The sequence below is a fragment of the Cynocephalus volans genome, chromosome X (genome assembly GCF_027409185.1).
Source record: "Cynocephalus volans isolate mCynVol1 chromosome X, mCynVol1.pri, whole genome shotgun sequence".
Classification (NCBI taxonomy): Eukaryota; Metazoa; Chordata; class Mammalia; order Dermoptera; family Cynocephalidae; genus Cynocephalus; species Cynocephalus volans.
This window is the reverse complement of record NC_084478.1, coordinates 80,022,732-80,041,971: the sequence shown is the minus strand read 5'-3', so window position 1 is coordinate 80,041,971 and position 19,240 is coordinate 80,022,732. Positions and strand designations below refer to the sequence as shown.

The 19,240-nt window shown below is 36.4% G+C and overlaps 1 pseudogene; it reads right to left on the bottom strand.

The window, feature by feature from the left end:
* Positions 1 to 15,924: 15,924 nt before the first annotated feature.
* On the bottom strand, positions 15,925 to 17,247 carry LOC134366620 (F-box only protein 5-like; annotated as a pseudogene).
* Positions 17,248 to 19,240: the final 1,993 nt, after the last annotated feature.

Here is a 19,240-nt window from a genome sequence, read left to right as displayed (position 1 = left end):
TGTCATTGAAGTCTCACTGTCCATGGAATCTTTCCTAAATATAGAAGGAAGTGGAGTCCAAAGGACTTTGGAGAATAGGTAAGAGGCTTAATGAATTAAAGGCCTTGAGGAAGTTGAAGGGTAAATTCAGGGAGTATAAGGTATAGGAGAGGTAGAAAAACAAGCAGTTCTGAGAGTGGACTCTCTGTGTTTGGTTTTGGAGGTGAAGCCATTCCAGGTGTCACTACAGAAATGGACAATTGAAATGGAGGAAATTAGAACAGTAATTGAGAGGAAGAAATTAGAATAGGATATGTCAAGGAGCTGTGAGGTTTGGATGTTAGATCATCAAGGGGGATAACGAAGGCTTTCAGGATGAGAAGAGGAAAGGAAAACATTTGGTACCAAAGTCCTAAGTGAATATAGGGGAGAGACTTGGAGGTTGACATTAACATTGACAGGGTTATAAAATTGAGTAGTATGAACTTCAAAGAAAGAGAGGCTATTGAGATAAGATGACAAAACAATACTTTGCAGATTCAGTGAAGAAGATACCAGAAAATGCTAACCTGATCTTGACCTGTGGGGAGGGGTGAGTAAAGGAAAATGAACAGCTTCAAATTAGGAGTTTTGCAAAGGAAACAGAACAGTTAGGAGTTTTGCAAAGGAAACAGCGCAGTTTGGGACAACCAGAATTCAGTTAAGGAGAGGAAATAGAGGCTGAATGGATGGGCATCACCAAAGGCTAGAAGGTTTTAGAAAATGGTGGATAATTAATTTTTTTGCTCAAGTGTAGGGTGCAATTAAGGTGTATAATAAGAAGATATAATGGAATTTGTGTGATTAGGTTGAATCCAGAATATAACTAGAGTCATTATTGTTAAAATATTATTAGCTAGATCATATACTAAGAAAACTTTTTGAAATTGTTTTGTTTAGATTTTAGGGAAATTTTGGAACTGAGAGTGATAGCCAGGAAGTAACTTGACAGCTTTGGAATACTGTGACTGACAAATGTGAAATTGGTATATATTTGATAAGTTATTAATGCCACCATTGGAACTGAGGTTGACTATAGATCATAATTTCAGTAAGAATGAAGTTTAGTATAAAACATTATTTATGGATTGTGTCCAGTAGACTGTAATGAATTTTGATCTATTTGTAATTAGAAAATTGGAACTTTAAAAATGTGTTTATTCTCTGGAATAATCTTTTTACTATTCTTTTCCAGGACCATTTTCAAACCATAATATATAGAGGACTGTGTAGGATCTGCTTTAGTGTGAGGGTTTTGATCTTAATTGCCCTATTTTTGATATGATTGTATCTATGTATAAACAAGATAAGTAGCTAGAAGCATAGAAGATAAAATGTAAAGCAGAAATGAAACTGAATTGGAGATGTAGAGCTCCAGTTATGAAAACCTTAAGAAGATTAACTGCCATGATAGTAATCTGGCACATATTCAATTCTGACTACCATTCGTTATGGACTGAAATAACATTGGAATAATTAGATACTGAGGTACATAATTGCTGGCAAAGGGGTAAAAAATGGGAGTTGGTTACCTGGAAAGGAGCCTTATAGCTGTTTCTGTATTAATACTATATATTTGGTATTGGTTGACAACAGCAGAAAGATGATTTATCACTCTGCTGGGGTCTTATTAAATTGATCTCTGCTCTGAAATAATATGGGGGAGTTTAATGGTTACTCTTTTAGATGTAATATTTCTTTCCTTCTTTCTTTTTTTTTTGGCCATTCTAGCAGCCATCAGAAAAGAGATCACAAAAGATCTGCTGCCTGTACAGCCCTCTGTCATTTGTGACCTGGGATATTGAGCACGTGGGCTGTCAGAATTCCAGTTCATGAGGCAATCTATGTCAGTCAGGTCTAGCCAGGTGAGAAGTCCCTATGGACCAGTCATACAAGACCTGGCTCTCTGGAAAAGAACAAGAAAAAAAAAGCAGAGAAGGGGAATATGGAAAAATGTAGATATGAATCTTAGACCCTAGAGGAGAAGTTAAAGGCCTGGGCCACAAACAGCAAAACAGAGGGAGAAGGCCCTGGGGGTTATGCACAAATTCAGTAGAGTTGTAGTCATGAAATATAAAAACTGGGAGAACTGGGAGAACTAAGTCTGTTTTGGAACCTGGCTTGACTTGAAGAATGAAGAAACTTAGATTGAACTGTAATAAAAATATCTATAAAGGCAAGGTTAAATAAAAAGGAAGTATGCTTTGAAGTTAAAATGGATAGAAATTAATTATAATGAAGTATTTTTTTCTAATGAAATATTAACTATGTAGAAATGATAATTCTGCTTAAAAGATTTCTTTAATATTTAATGAATAAAAGAATGAATCCTGGCTCTTGTATTTACTAGCTGTCTGATCATGGAAAAATTACTACCTTCTCAAAACCTTAGTTTCTTCATCTATCAAATGGGTTAATGGTATTTATATGATTATTGCAAGAATTAAATGAAAAAAAAAATACACAAAGTGCATAGCATGGTGCCTGGCACATACTTTAGAGCTCTGAAGGAAATGGTTAATGGACTTCTGTGGTCAGCACCCAAGGATGTGTTCACTTGGTGAACTCGCAAACGAGTTAACCAAGAAATGTCAAGGATTGGAAACAATCCTTGAGAACGCTTGAAGTTGTGAGAACACTTTCTTGGGATGTTCCCAGGAGGCACATTATAGATAACCAAGTGCTTGAGAAGAGAGGTAACGGCCTTCTGCTCTTGAGAAAAGTATAACAGAACTTATGCATTAATGCTTATCTCGCATGCACAAGCTTGCTAATTGTAATAAAAGCTGTAACAGCGGCTGGGTCGGTGCTACTTGCCTGAGAGAGCAGTGGCCCCCCGCTCTTCACCTGCATCTCGTCTGCTGTGTCTTCCTTCGCGTCTCCAATCATTTTAATCAACATCTGGCGCCCAAATGAGGGGCACGAAAGGTAAGATGCGGGAACGGACGGGACCGATGAGGTTTTTACGGACAGCAAAGAGTTACGCCATCTCTTTGGGAAATTTAGAGTCGGGGCATAATGGGAAGTCAGTGTTAAGTGTTTAAGTGTTAAGTGATTAAGTGTTAAGTGTTTATGATCAGTGTTAAGTGATTATATGGCAGTATTGAAATCATTGTTGACTGCTTCAGGATTAAAAATTAAAGAGAAGGTTTTACTTTCATTATTAAAAAAGAGAAACGTTGCTATTGGTTTACTTCAGACAATAAGAACCAACTTGATTTAAAAATTTGGAGGCAGGTCGGTAAAGCTTTACGGAGAGCTCATCAGGCTGGAGAAGTTATATCGGCAGAGGAATGGGCAGCTTTTAACATGGTGGTTTTAGCCTTGCAACCTTTTCAATCTGATTCAGATGATAGCAGTCAGCATTCCCAATCTGATTCAGTAAAGCCACAAAAGAAAATTTTTTCTTCACATATTTATGATACTCCTCCTGAGCCTTCTGTCCCTCCCATGCCCAATTCAGAGTCTGATGATCATTCTGATTTTTCTGATGATGAGACTGAGATTCCAAAACCTGAATTAGAAGAGAAATGTCTTTCTCAATCTAAATCATACCCACCATTACCTAAGACCCCTGACGATCCAAAATTGGATGTTTTGGACGATCTTATTCAAAAACTGGAGGCTTGCTTACAGAATGCACAAGCTTTCCCTGTTGTACAGCAGAAATCAATCCCTTCATCTGCTTCTGCCCCTGGCATTCCACATCGTATTTTTAAGTTTCCAAATTCGCCTCAAATGACAAAGATTATGTTAGATGCTGATTCAGGGGCTCCCCAAAAGACTGTTCCTGACATGCCTCCTAATGGATTTTTTAATTTTCCCATTTTAAGACAGGAAATGCCTCCTAATGGAGAATTTCCTAATGGATTTTTTCAAGTGCAATATGATCCCGTCAGTTTTCAATATTTAAAGATACTTAAGCAGGCTGTTAGTACTTATGGTATTGCCTCCCCTTATGTTACTGGACTTTTAATGTCTTTTGCTGAGGACAATTTACTTATCCCAAAAGATTGGGAAATGTTTGCTCGTACGACTTTGGAATCTCCTCAATACATACAGTTTAAGTCATGGTGGCAAGATGAAGCAGAAAGGGTGTCTCGCCTAAACGCTTAACAGCGTAATAGAGGGCCTGATGTGGAACAACTTACAGGTACTGGTGCCTGCCTGGGCAGATCTTCAACAGCAATGTCAAATGAACCCTGCTGCCCTTGCCCAATTAAAGGCAATTTGACTTACGGCTTGGCAGCGGATTCAAGACTCAGGACAATCCCCCCAAACTTTTGTTAAGATAATGCAAGGTCCTAATGAAATCTATACTGATTTTTTGGCCCAGCTTCATGTTGCTGTCAAAAGAGCAATTAGTAATGAGCAAGCTCGGAGATTTTACGAGTTCAATTTCCGGATTTGAAATTTATTCATTATATGGATGATATTTTAATTGCTATGCCTCCAACTTTTTCTTGCTCAGAATTGTTACAGATTATTCGTGCCACACTTCAGGATTTTGGTCTTTTAATTGCAGAGGATAAGACTCAATCACAGCCTCCTTTTTCTTATTTAGGACAAAAGATTACTGAACAAATCATTATTCCTCAAAAGGTACAAATTCAAAGGGATTCATTGCAGACTTTAAATGATTTTCAGAAGTTATTGGGAGATATAAATTGGCTTGGCCCTTCATTGGGTATCCCAACATATGCCTTGCATCATTTATTTTCAACACTAAAGGGTGATCTAACCTTAAATAGCCCTCGAGTGTTATCCCAAGAAGCCAAATCTAAGTTACAAGAATTGGAAAATATTATCCAAGAAGCTCAATTGCAAAGAATTACTGACTGTACAAATTTACAACTTGTGATTTTTCATACACCTCATTCACCCACCGGTGTGTTACTACAACAAGATAGTATTATTGAATGGCTTTTTCTTCGGCATAAAACTACTAAATCATTGGAAACATATATAGATAAAATTTCTGTTTTGATTACTAAAGGACGGCTCCGTTTCCGTCAGTTAACTGGTCAAGATCCTTGTATTATTGTACTGCCTTTGTCTCACAAAGAGATACAATCCTTGTATGCTTTGAATGTACGGTGGCAATTGGCTGTTAGTGAATTTTTAGGAAGTTTTACATCTCATTATCCTCATAAAATGCTTCAATTTCTGCAGAGAACGTCTTGGATCCTTCCTCATTGTGTTACATTTTCTCCTATATCTAATGCAAAAACTTATTTCACAGATGCTAACATTTTGGCCTGGCAGGATATATGGACACAGTAAACCATAAAGTCCTTCAAAGTCCTTATACTTCAGTTCAGAAAGCTGAATTATACGCTATATATTTACTTTTAATTGATGTAGGAGATATTCCTTTAGATATTCTTTCAGATTCCCAATATGCTGTCCAAGTGGTACAAACTATAGAAACTGTTACTGTTCCTTCTGATTCTAATAAATTATGTGCTTTACTTTGCTTACTGCAACAAGTTATTCACTCCCGTTCTTCACCTCTTTTTGTTATGCACATTCACGCTCATACCAATTTGCCTGGACCATTGAGTAAAGGTAATGCATTAATCGATACTCTTGTAGGTTTTGTTTTGCAGGCCACTGAGGCTCATTCCCGTTTTCATTGTAATGCTCGCTCTTTGCATCGTGATTATCATATTTCATGGACTCAAGCCCGTGCAATAGTACAACAATGCCCCATATGTCAAAAATTAGATGCAGTTCCTTTATCAGCCAGGGCCAACGGCCATGGGAATGCTCCTTTACAGTTATGGCAAATGGATGTTACTATTGTTCCTGAATTTGGTAAATTGAAATATGTTCATGTTTCTGTGGATGCTGTTTCAGGTTTTATGTGGGCAACACCGTTGGCATCTGAGCGTGCTGATGCAGTTATTTCTCATCTCTTGGAAACCATTGCTGTCATGGGAATTCCTATACGGTTAAAAACAGACAATGCCCCTTCATATTTATCTAAGAAATGTCAGTTATTTTTCCAGGCCTATAATATTAAATATTTTACTGGTATCCCTTATAATAGCACAGGTCAAGCCGTTGTTGAACGGCATAATAGAACACTTAAATCTTTATTACAAAAACAAAAAGGGGGAGACTATATGGAATGCCCAAGATGACGAATAGCCCAAGCTCTATTTACTCATAATTTTTTGAATAGAAATGCAGAAAATTCAACCCCAGCTGAAAGACAATGGGCACATGTATCTAGTGAACCACTACAACAACCTATATATTATTATGATACACTAAAATCCCTTTGGCTTCTGGCGGTAGTTAACCATTGGGGCAGAGGTTATGCTTATATCTCCACAGATACTGAATCCTTTTGGATACCGGATAAGAGGATTAAGCTGAGAAATGGCTCAAAAGAGAAAGAAGGAAATGGAAGAGATTAGGAAAGGCATAGCAGATCTACAGATTGACTCAAATAGCCGGAAAATGTTTCATTATCCACTACTAAGCACTCAAATGGCGACTATACCAACTTGGGTACAGATAAAGAAATTGACTCAAGAAGTGAATAAGATCACTGAACAACATGGTCATGGGGGTAATGCATCGGCAATGTTTTTGGCCATGATGGCTTTGGTGTCCACTCAGATTGGTTTTGTCACTGCTGATAATCATACTTATTGGGCCACATTCTCCCATTAATCGGGCCATTTCTTGGTATGATGCCCCATTGTTAGTGTATGCTAATGACTCTAGATGGATGCCTGGACCATATTCCCAGCGAGGACCTTTAAAGCCTGAAGAGGAAGGGACTAATGTTACAAATTCTACAGTGAGATTGGGGGGAACCTCCTATTTGTATTGGACATGGTGATCATTGTCTTAAAATTGCACCCCAGGCATGGTTAACTGTTACAGAAAATACTACAAGTAAGGAACAGTTACAACGACTGTTTTTGTTAAGTGCCTATAGTTTCCACAATTCTTTATTTGATCCAAATGCTTCTGTACCCCATATTCCTCCCTGTCAAACACCTATTCTGAATCGCTTACCCCAATGGGCTCCCTGGACTACTTGTAGGAGAGAAACAGCCCGAGTACTGGTTAATACTTCCTATGGAAATGTCATTGATTGGAGTCCTATTGGCTCCACTCGGACCAAAGGCCACACTTCAGATCTAAAGTGGAATAAACATAATCATACTATAAGTACTACAGGAAATGAGCTTATTGTATGGCACAGTGGAGGATTTGCACCTCCATTTCCTCATTTACCATATTATCCATTACAAAAAGATTTGTGGAAACTTCCCACATCTTTATATCCTTTACATACATGGATTGGAGGTATGACTAATTCCTCATCAAACTATTCCTTAAACTTCACTGTAAACAGTTTCATATATGTTCACAGTTGTGTACAATTACCTTATTTAATGATGATTGGACAAATTAATTGAACCAAACCACTGGTGAGATAAAATGTTTAGGTAATTGCTCATTATATACTTGTTTAAATCATACCATGAACATTAATTTTTCTAAAGATAGTTTATATATCTTAAAGGCAAGAATTGGCATTTGATTACCAGTAAAACTTAATCAACCGTGTCAGGACTCCCCTGCTGCTGGTTTCTTACAGTATATAGCTGAGTCTTTTCTAAAATGTTAAACTGCAAATGGCAAAAACAAAAAGGGGGAGATGAAGGAAATGGTTAATGGACTTTTGTGGTCAGCACCCAAGGACGTGTTCACTTGGTAAACTCACAAACGAGTTAACCAAGAAACATCAAGGATTGCAAACAATCCTTGAGAACGCTTGAAGTTGTGAGAACACTTTCTTGGGATGTTCCCAGGAGGCGCATTATAGATAACCAAGTGCTTGAGAAGGGAGGTAACGGCCTTATGCTCTTGAGAAAAGTATAACGGAACTTATGCATTAATGCTTATCTCGCATACACAAGCTTGCTAATTGTAAGAAAAGCTGTAACAGCGGCTGGGTCGGTGCTACTTGCCTGAGAGAGCAGTAGCCCCCCGCTCTTCACCTGCATCTCGTCTGCTGTGTCTTCCTTCGCGTCTCCGATCATTTTAATCAACAGAGCTCAATACATAGTCACTATTATAAGGCAGTGGAAAGGAGAGTTAATGACATGGAAGTTCAATCATATGATGGATTATTCTTCACAGGTTGGTGTGCAATTAGTTACTTCTTGTCAGAGCAGCTTGCAGAAGTTTGAGTCAAAACCTCTTAGAGATCACACTGCATTGAGTCCAATTTAGGCCCATTTGAAGAAAGGTAATTCCCTTCGTTTCCTGAGTTTGTAAGAAATTAGGTCCTCTATGTGCAGTACTTTCCTTCCAGAATAGTACTTTTAACATTAGCATTTTTAATTTTATGTATGTATGTATGTATGTATGTATGTATGTATGTATGTATGTATGTATGTATGTATGTTTTGGGGTGGCTGGCCTGTACTGGGATCCGAACCCTTGACCTTGGTGTTACCAGCACCACACTCTAAACAAGTGAGCTAATTGGTCAGCCAGTACTTCATTCTTTTTATGGCTGAATAATATTCCTTTGTATGGATACTTTACCTTTCATCCTTTGAAGGACAGTTGGGTTATTTCTACCTTTTGGCTACTGTGAATAGTGCTACTATGAACATTTGTGTACATGTTTTTGTTTGAACACCTGCTTTCAATTCTTTGGGGTATATACCCAGGATTGGAATTGCTGGGCCATATGGTAATTCTATGATTAATTAGGTGAGGAACCACCAAAGTGTCTTCCACAGAAGCTGCACCATTTTACATTCCTACCAGTAGTATACAAAGGTTCCAGTTTTCCACATCCTCACCAACACTTGTTGTTATTTGTCCTTTTCATCATAGCCATCCTAGTGGGTGAGGAGTGGTATCATATTGTGGTTTTGATTTGCATTTCCTTGATGGCTACTGATGTTGAGCATCTTTTCTTGGGCTTGTTGCCATTTGTGTATCTTCCTTGAAGAAATGTCTGTTTAGATCCTTTGGCCATTTTTGTATTGCCCCTCTTTATTCATGATAACTTTCCATGCTTAGAAGTCTGCTTTGTCTGAAATTAACATAGCTACTCCTGCTCTCTTTTGCTTAGTGTTAGCATGGTATATCTTTCTCCATCCTGTTTACTTTTATTTTTTTTATTTTTATTTTTTATTTATTTATTTTTTTTTTTTAAAGATGACCGGTAAGGGGCTCTTAACCCTTGATTTGGTGTTGTCAGCACCATGCTCAGCCAGTGAGCGAACCGGCCATCCGTATATGGGATCCGAACCCGGGGCCTTGGTGTTATCAGCACCTCACTCTCCTGAGTGAGCCACGGGCCGGCCCCATCCTGTTTACTTTTAATCTGTATGTGTCTTTATATTTAAAATGGGTTTCCTGTAGACAACATATAGTTGGGTTTTCTTTTTTGATCCACTTTGACAATCTCAGTCTTTTAATTGGTTATTTAGATCATTAACAATTAAAGTGATTATGGATATATTTGGATTAATATCTACCACATTTGTTAATGTTTTCTTTTTCTTTTTGAAACCAAGTTTTTAATTTTTTTTTTTTTGTTTTTTGTTTTTGTGTGTGTCTGGCCAGTATGGGGATCCAAATCCTTGACCTTGGTGTTATTAGGCCACATTCTAACCAACTGAGTAACCGGCCAGTGCTGTTACTGTTTTCTATTTGTTGCCCTTGTTCTTTTTTCCTATTTTTGTCTTCCATTCTGTTTCTGCTTTGTGTGTGTGTGTTTTCTTTAATTTTTTTTTTTTTTTTTTTTTTTGTGTGTGTGTGTGTGTGTGTGTGTGGCTGTCTGGTACAGGAATCAAACTGTGGACCTTGGTGTTATAAATACCACACTTTAACCAACTGAGCTAACTGGCCAGACCCTTTTTGTGGTTTTAATTGATCATTTTATATTATTTTATTTTTTGTCTTTTTTTTTAGCCTATCATTTATACTTCTTTTTTCAATTTTTTTAGTAGTTGCCCTAGAGTTTGCAATATACATTTATAACTAATTCAAGTCCAGTTTCAAATAACAGTATTGCTTCACAGGTAGTACAAGTACCTTATAATAACAAAGCATTCCTAATTCCTCCCTTCTGTCCCTTGTATTATTGCTGTAATTCATTTTACTTATACATAAGCATATGTACTTATATATACATGTAAGTATACATAATTGAATACTTTGTTGCTATTATTATTTTGAATAAACTGTTATCTGTTAGAGCAATAAAGAATAAGAAAAATAAAAGTTTTTATTTATCTTCATTTATTCTCCAATGCTCTTCCTTTTTTTTATGTAGATGTGAGTTTCTTATGTCATTTTCCTTCTCTCTGAAGAACTTCTTTTACCATTTCTTGCAAAGCAGGTGTACTGGCAACAAATTCCGTCAATTTATGCTTGAGAAAGTCTTTACTTATCTTTTACTTTGGGAGGATAATTTTGAAGGGTACATAATTCTAGGTTGCTGTTTTGGGTTTTTTGTTTGTTTGTCTTTTTCATCTCAACACTTTAAATATTTTACTCCACTTTCTTCTTGCTTGAATGATTTCTTAGGAGAAGTCAGATGTAACTCTTGTCTTTGTTCCTCTATAGGTAAGATGTTTTTTCCCTCTGGCTTCTTTCAACATTTTTTCTTTATTTTTGATTTTCTGCAGTTTGAGTATGATTTACCTAGGTGCAGTTTTTTTTTTTGGCATTTATACTTCTTGGTGTTTTCTGAGTTTCTTGGATCTGTGGTTTGGTGTTTGACATTAATTTGGGGGAAATTCTCAGTCATTATTACTTCAAATATTTTTTTTCTTCCTTTCTTTTCTCTCCTTCTGGTATTCTCATTGTGTGTATGTGACACCTTTTGTAGGTGTCTCACAGTTCTTGGATATATTGTTCTGTTTTGTCCAGTCTTTTTTTCTCTTTGCTTTTCAGTTTTGGAGGTTTCTGTTATTTCCCCAAGTTCAGAGATTCTTTCATCAGCTGCATTCAGTCTACTAATAAGCCTGTCAAAAGGCATTCTTTATTTCTGTTACGATGTATTTTATCTCTAGCATTTCTTTTTTATTCTTTCTTAAAATTTCCATCTCTCTGCTTATATTACCCATATGTTCTTGCATGTTGTCTGCTTTTGCAATTAGAGCCTTTAGCATATTAATCATAGTTGTTTTAAGTTCACAATCTGATAATTTCAAGACCCTTGCCATATCTGACTCTGGTTTTGATGCTTGTTCAGTCTCTTCAAACTGTGTTTTTTATGTTCCCAACACAAAGAAATGATAAATGTTTGGGGTGATGGATATCCAATTACCCTGATTTGATCATTACATACTGTTTACATGTATGAAAATATCACATATACTCCATAAATATGTGCAATTATTGTGTATCAGTTAAAAATAAATAATTTTAAAAACTGTGTTTTTTGCCTTTTAGTATGCCTTATAATATTTTGCTGAAAGCTGGACATGATGTACTAGGTAAAGGAACTGTAGTAAATAGGCCTATTGTAATGTAGAGGTATTGTGCACGGGGAGGGGAAGCATTTTATAGTCCTATGATTAAGTCCTAGTCTTTTAGAGAGGGCTGGGCTATGAATTTCACAAGTGCTTCTCAGCTTGTTTGTTTTTCATTCCCCTAGGTGGTACAGGGTGGCTAGAAGGGACAGGAGTTGAATGTTTCCTTTTTCCCACATGGATGGCTACAGGAGGCTGGAGTTGGGTAGTTCCCTTCCCCTGGGCTCTTATAAAACCCCAATAGGCTAGGCTCTGGTTATATAATTTCTCTTGAATGCAAACCTTTTTAAGTAGAACAGAATGTTCTGGCATATTTCAAAGTGGTTTCCACCTCCTCCTGCTGAAAACCTAATGGGATTTTTCTCTGAATTCCACTGTGAGAACCTGGTAAAGTTCCTGGGGTTAAAACTTGCAGAAGTGTGCCCCCCTCTCCATCTATGGAGTTTTAATCTCTTAGGTTTTTGTTCACCCTGAGCCTCCAATAATTTATCAATTACAGTTCCTGGTTTTCTGTCCCAGTACTGGTTCCTGTGGAGATTTCCATTTATGGGTTTCTGCTCTGGTAAGTTGTGATTGTCTGTATCTGCCTGTCTGTCCCTCCTATCATGAGGGCACCAGTTTGTCTTGTGACCACTTCTCTGACGAATCTAAGAAGAGCTGTTGATTTTTCAGTTTGTCAGCTTTTTACTTGTTAGGGCAGAATGGTGACTTCTAAGACCCTTACCTACTGGACTGGAAACCAGAGGTCTTCTTTGTCCATTTTTAAATTGGATTACTTGTCTTATTTTTAAGTTGTAAAAATATGTGTTTTACATACAAGTCCCTTAACATATATACTTGTATAAGAGTTATGATATCTATGCTCCAAACAACATAACCTGAAAACATGTGAAGCAAAGAATTGAAGGGAGACAGACAACTCAACAATAATAGTTGGAGACTTCAACATCCCACTTTCAATAATGAGTAAAACAACTGGACAGAAGATCAACAAGGAAACTGAAGACTTAACCAATATTATACACAAACTAGACCTAACATATCTGTAGAACACCACATCCAACAACAGAAGAATACACATCCCTCTGAACTACATATGGAACATTCTGCAGGACAGACTATAATGCTAGGCCCTGGTAAATTTAAAGTGATGGATATTGTACAAACTGTGTTCTCTGATCATACTGGAGTGACATTAGAAATTAATAACAGAAAGAAACTTGGGGAATTAACAAATATGTGGAGATTAAACAATGCGTTCCTGAAAAAGCAATGGTTCAAAGAAGAAATCACAAGGGAAATTAGAAAATACTATGAGATGAATAAAAATAAAGTCACAACATACCAAAACTTATAGGATGGGACTAAAGCAGTGCTTATAGGGAAACTTACAGCTATGAATGCCTACATTAAAAAAGAAAGATTGCCAATTAGTAACCAAGTCTTCCACTTGAAGACAATGGAAAAAGAAGATAAACTAAACCCAAAGCAAACAGATGGAAGGAAATAATAAGGATTGCAATGGAAATTAATGAAATAGAGAGAAGAAAAACAGTAGAGAAAAATCAGTGAAACCAAAAGTTGGTTCCTTGAAAAGACAAACAAAATTGCCAAATCTTTAGGTAGACTAACCAAGAAAAAGAAGACTGACATTACTAAAATCAGGAATGAAAGTAAGGACATCATTACTCACATTAGAAATACAAAAAGATTATTAGGGAATACTATGAACAACTGTATATCAACAAATAAATAACCTAGATGGAATGGACAAATTCCTAGAAAGGCACAAAGTAACTGATATTGCTCAAGAAGAAATAGAAAATCTAAATAAATCTAAACAAATAAAAAGATTGAATTAGTAATCAAAACACTTCCCACAAGGAAAAGTCCAGGTACAGTTGGTTTCACTAGTGAATTCTACAAGACATTTATGGAAGAATTAATACCAATTTTTCACAAATTCCTCCAAAACATAGAAGGGGGGGACAATTCCCAACTCATTCAATGGGGGTCCTGATACCAAACCCAAAGATATCACTAGAAAAGAAAATTACATACCAGAATCTCTTATGAATACAGACATAAATATCCTTGACAAAACACTAGCAATGCAAATCCAGCAATATATAAATAGGATTATAAACCATGACTAAGTGGGATTTTTCCCAATAATGCAAGGTTGGTTTAGCACCTGAAAATCAATAGAATAAAGGGCAAAAACCACATGATGATTTCAGTAGATGAAGAAAAGTGTCTGATAAAGTTCAAAACCCTTTCATGATAAAAACATTCCATAACATATGAACAAAGGGAACTTCCTCAACCTGGTAAAGGACATCTGTGAAAACCCCACAGCAAACATAGTGTTTAATGGTGAAGACTGAATGCTTTCCCTATAAGATCAGGATCAAGAAAAGTGTGTCAACTTTTGCTGTTTGTTTTCAACATTGTACTTAGAGGTTCTGGGCAGAACAATTAGGCAAGAAAAAGAAATATGAAGCATCCAGATTGGAAAAAAAGAAGTAAAACTATTTATATTTGTATAACATAGTCCTATATATAGAAAATCCTAAGAAATCTACTAAAAATGATCAGAATAAATGAGTTTAGCAGGATTGCAGAATATGAGAAATATACAAAAATCAATGGTATTTTTTATATGCTTGCCAAGAACAATCAAAATGAAATTAAGGAAACAGTTCCATTTTTAATAGCATCAAAAAGAATAAAGTAATTAGAAATACATTTATCAGAAGAAGTACAAAAGTTATATTCTGAAAACTACAAAACATTGTTAAAAGACTTTTTTTTTTTGGATAGGGATCAAACCCTGGACCTTAGTGTTATCAGCACTGTGCTGTAACCAACTGAGTTAATCAGCAGCCCTCTTAAAAGAATTTGAATATGACCTAAATAAATGGAAAGACATCCATTTCATGGAATATTAGACATAGTATTGTTAAAATGTCATTACTCCCCAAATTGATCTACAGATCCAATGCAGTTCTCCATTAAATTTCCATCTAGCTTCTTTGCAGAAATTGGCAAACTGAACTTAAAATTCAAATGAAAATTCAAGGATCCAGAATAGCCAAACCAATCTTGAAAAACAAGAACAAAGTTAGAGGACTCACACTTTCTGATTTCAAACTTACTATACAGCTACAGTAATTATGGCATAAGGAAAGACATATAGACCATTGGAATAGAATTGAGAGTCCCAAAACAAAATTATTTGAAAAACAATTGATTTTCAAAAAGGGTGCCAAGACCATTCAATGGGGAAAGAATTGTCTTTTCAACAAATTTTTCTGGGAACACTGGATAGCCACCTACAAAAGAATAAAGTTGGACCCTTACCTCACACTACATATAAGGAGACTTCAAAAAGTTTGTGAAGCGCTAGCTGGTTAGTTCAGTTGGTTAGAGTGTGGTGCTGGTAATAACAAGGTCCAGAGTTTGATCCCTGTACCAGCCAGCGGCAAAAAAAAAAAAAAAAAAAAAAAAAAAAATCATGGAAAAACGGAATTAAAAGATAAAAATAAAAATACATAAGGTTTATTTCCCAACATAAGCTCCATTAAATTCAAGACACTTTTGTAAGTGATAATACCAGCCATTTAGTTCATCCATAAAGAAGTGAGGATCCTGGGAATTGAACCATGTCAATGCAATTTTTTCCACATTATTATTTTTTTAAGCTTATAACAATTTTATTCATAACAGTAACAAAATTCATTTTTATATGTAGATATGAAAGAGACATTTTCTTAGTTTGACACATAGAAATACAAAAATATCTACGTATATTCAAAAATATTAAAAGAGTCTTCAGAAATAAGAAAAACAAGCAAGATTTTACAAAGGATACTTTCTTGGGAAATACACACACTGAAAAAAAGGTTAAAGAAAGGTGACAAAACATTTAAATTAACAGGCTCCAGAAATTGATATTTCAATTGGTATTAATTTGGTAAGGCAAATAACATGTCTCAAATACTAATAGATGGTAAACTGGATTTATATTTAAGGTTATCTAGGTAAAATTACATGGCCTTCCTTTACCGTAAAATTGGATAAATTTTATTTTACCCACTGAATCACAAATATCAAATAACTAAATAAGTAATTCTCCTTTTTTCTTAAAAGATTCAAATTTTCTGATTTGTACTAAGAATTTTAAACTTCTTTACATTATATTGTAAAATATTTTAAGAGGCTATGTATCCTCTTTATCCATTGGGAAAAAATGCCAGATACTACACTGATTTCAACATAAAATTGAAAATCACAATACATTTATTTTAAAAAATTAAATCCTAACATTTTCTAACTAATGGTCATCATCAGCTACAATTGATTCAATAAGAGATCACAGTCTTCATAAATTCTTTTTGCTTTTTTTATTACTAGGCAGAGGACATATTTTACAACTGGCTTTTAGGGATCTGCCACTTGAAAAGTCTTTGGTGGTATGATAATTACATAGACACCTTGTACAATAATGAAATCCACAGCCTTCTCATTTGCAGGTTGCCCGTTGTAAATAGCAATCATATTTTGCAGGTGAGTTACAGTGAATACAGGCTTTGAGGCTTTTGTTCTTGTTCAAAGTCTTGGCAACCTCAGAGAATTCATTGTGTTGACTGAACATTTCTGATCACTTTGACAGGATAACTTGGTTTGAGCATCTTTTTCTGAGTGGAGTCTGGGCTGCTGATTTTTGAACAGAAGCTAATGCAGTTCTGAACATAACATATTCTCTGGTTGAAGCATGTAGTGAGAACTTAATGTTGTTTTCAGGAACTTTGCACTGTTTTACTGTACAACTGGAATGCCTCTTTATCATCTTCTAGAATCTTCTTCCAAGTTGTGCTCACGACACATTGATTAAGTCCTTATCACTGAGCTATGTTAGAATATTTACTAAGATTCTGAGTCCCCTTTAAAAGAGTTCATTGAGAATATCTACACATTCTAGGCCCATTTTCCTGCCAATTATATTCTCTAGTCTAAAATTTCCATTAGATATAATTTCCTTCAGCATTTCTGGATCTATTTTAGGATTTTGTTTAGCATTCTTTTTTAATGTTGAACAAACTGTTTTTTCAGAACTGGCAGCAAGTTTTTATTTGAATGTTGGTCTGGCTTTGCATCTGTAGCATGCAAGATTGTGGACTGTTACTGAAATCTTCCTCCAGGGGAAGGCTACCCTGTTCATATTCACTGAGGCCACATTGTTGAGAAAATGAGAAATAGTCACTGTCTTCATAAAATCCACTCATTTCTAGTTCTTCTATTTCATTTGTACTATTAAGTGTTTATTGCACATGTTGTTTTCCTTGTTATGCAGGGGCTTGTTTTCAGTTTCAGGTTCTACAATCCTAGGGCTCATAATTGGTGACCCAATATATGATAACCTTTCATTGTCTTTAATGCAGTCTTTACAAGAACCTTCCAAATATGTAGGAGTGTAGGAACCTAGTCTTCAACTGTCATCAGATTTTACCAGTTTAAGTCCAGAATGAACATGGTTAGAGTTGAAATCACACTTCATTTTGACAGAAAGAGTGGAACTTTCTTCTTTACAACTCTCTGAGGGGCAAGGGTGCCTGGCGGCTGTCACAGTGCTAGACCTGGAGCTGCAGGAGCAGGGCAGTAGCTGTGGGGAGCAGGTGCAAGGGTGCTGGCTCATACCAGTGGATGTGGGGTCCACATCAAGTGAAGGAACACCTACAGCAGCAGCAGAAAGGGCCACTTGCTTCACAGAGCTGTATCTTTTTTTTTTTTTTCTTTGTCTTTTTGTGACCGGCCATACTGCGCTCAGCCAGTGAGCGCACCAGCCATCCCTATATAGGATCTGAACCCGCGGCGGGAGCAGTGCTGCGCTCCCAGTGCTGCACTCTCCCGAGTGCGCCACGGGGTCAGCCCCACAGAGCTGTATCTTAAGAGCTTTTTTACACTTTTAACTGAAGAAAAATGGGTGCCCTTTAAATATTTTTTGAGATTAGGAAACAAAAAGAGGTAAAAAGGAGCCAAATCAGGACTGTGAGGTAGATGCCTAATGATTTCTCATCAAAACTCTCACAAAGGTGCCCTCATTTGATGAGAGAAATGAGCAGGAGCATTGCCGTGGTAGAGAAGGACTCCCTGGTGAAGTTTTCCTGGGCATTTTTCTGCTAAATCTTTGGCTAACTTTCTCAAAATACTATCATAATAAGCAGATGTTATTACTCTTTGGCCCTCCAGAGAGTCAACAAGCAAAATGCCTTGAGCATCCCAAAAAACTGTCACTATGACCTTTGCTCTTGACCAGTCCACTTTTGCTTTGACTGAACCACTTCCATCTCTTGGTAGCCATTACTTTGATTGTGCTTTTTCTTTAGGATTGTACTGGTAAAGCCATGTTTCATCCTCTGTTACAGTTCTTTGAAGAAATGTTTCAGGATCTTGATCCCACTTGTTTAAAATGTCCATTAAAGCTCTGCTCTTCTTGTCTGCAGCTGAGCTGGGTGGAACAGTTTTGGCACCCATCGAGTGGAAAGTTTGCTCAACTTTAATTTTTCAAAAGTCAGAATTGTGTAAGCTGAACCAGTTGAGATGTCTATAGTATTGGCTATTGTTTCTGCTGTTAATCATCGGCCTTTTTCAATTAGGACATGAAGAACATTAATTTTTCCCTCGCAAATTGATGTGGATGGTCTGCCACTGCAGGCTTCATCTTCAACATCATCTCATCCCTTCTTAAAACAAGTTATCCATTTGCATACTGCTGATTTCTTTCAGGCATTGTCCCCATAAACTTTTCATAAAGCATCAATAATTTCACCAAGCTTCACCATCAATTTGATGTTTGCTGTTTCTTTAACTTTAGCAGAAATCATGTTGTTCTGATAGGGGCTCTTTTCAAACTGATGTCTTATCCTTCTTAGTGCCTCAAACTGGATCCTGTTTAGATGCGTTATAACAAGTTAGTACAATTTTATTTTATGTGGGGACTAATGGAGATAGATGTAAAGAATTAATCCTATGCTTCAGGCTTGAGCACCATTCACTCAACAGGGGAATTCAGGAGGACAAGATTTGAGGTTTGTTGGGGATAGGGAAGATGATAAAATCAAGTACCTTCTATATATCTCCATTTCAATATCCCAGAGGCATCTCAAACTTCACATATACAAAGGCAGAAGTAGGAGAAAGGCTAGGGAAGCACAGTATCTATCACCACCCAGTCTACCTGTGCAGGGATTCTCAGTAGCTTAAGTCCACCAAATACCATCAAAGAAGCTGAATATGTTAGAAACAGAGGCCTTTTTTCTCTGCAAAAGAAAAGTATATGTTCACAGGCATTCTGTACATTTTATTTTTTTTACCATAAGGTTTTTTTTTTAACTTTCCAAATTATAAAATATACATAGAGACAATTCATACAACATATATGTACAATTTAACAAATAATTATAAAGTGAAGGCCCATATAACCACTACTCAGATCAAGAAGTAAGGCCTGGCCAGTTAGCTCAACTGGTTAGAGCATGGTGTTATAACACCAAGGTCAAGGGTTCAGATTGCTGTACCAGCTATCTGCCAAAAAAAGAAATAAAACACTTCTAGCACCCCAGAAACTCAACGTATGCTCTCCCCCTCCTCTATCTTGGTAATTACAGTAAGGTTGAGAAAAGTTGTAA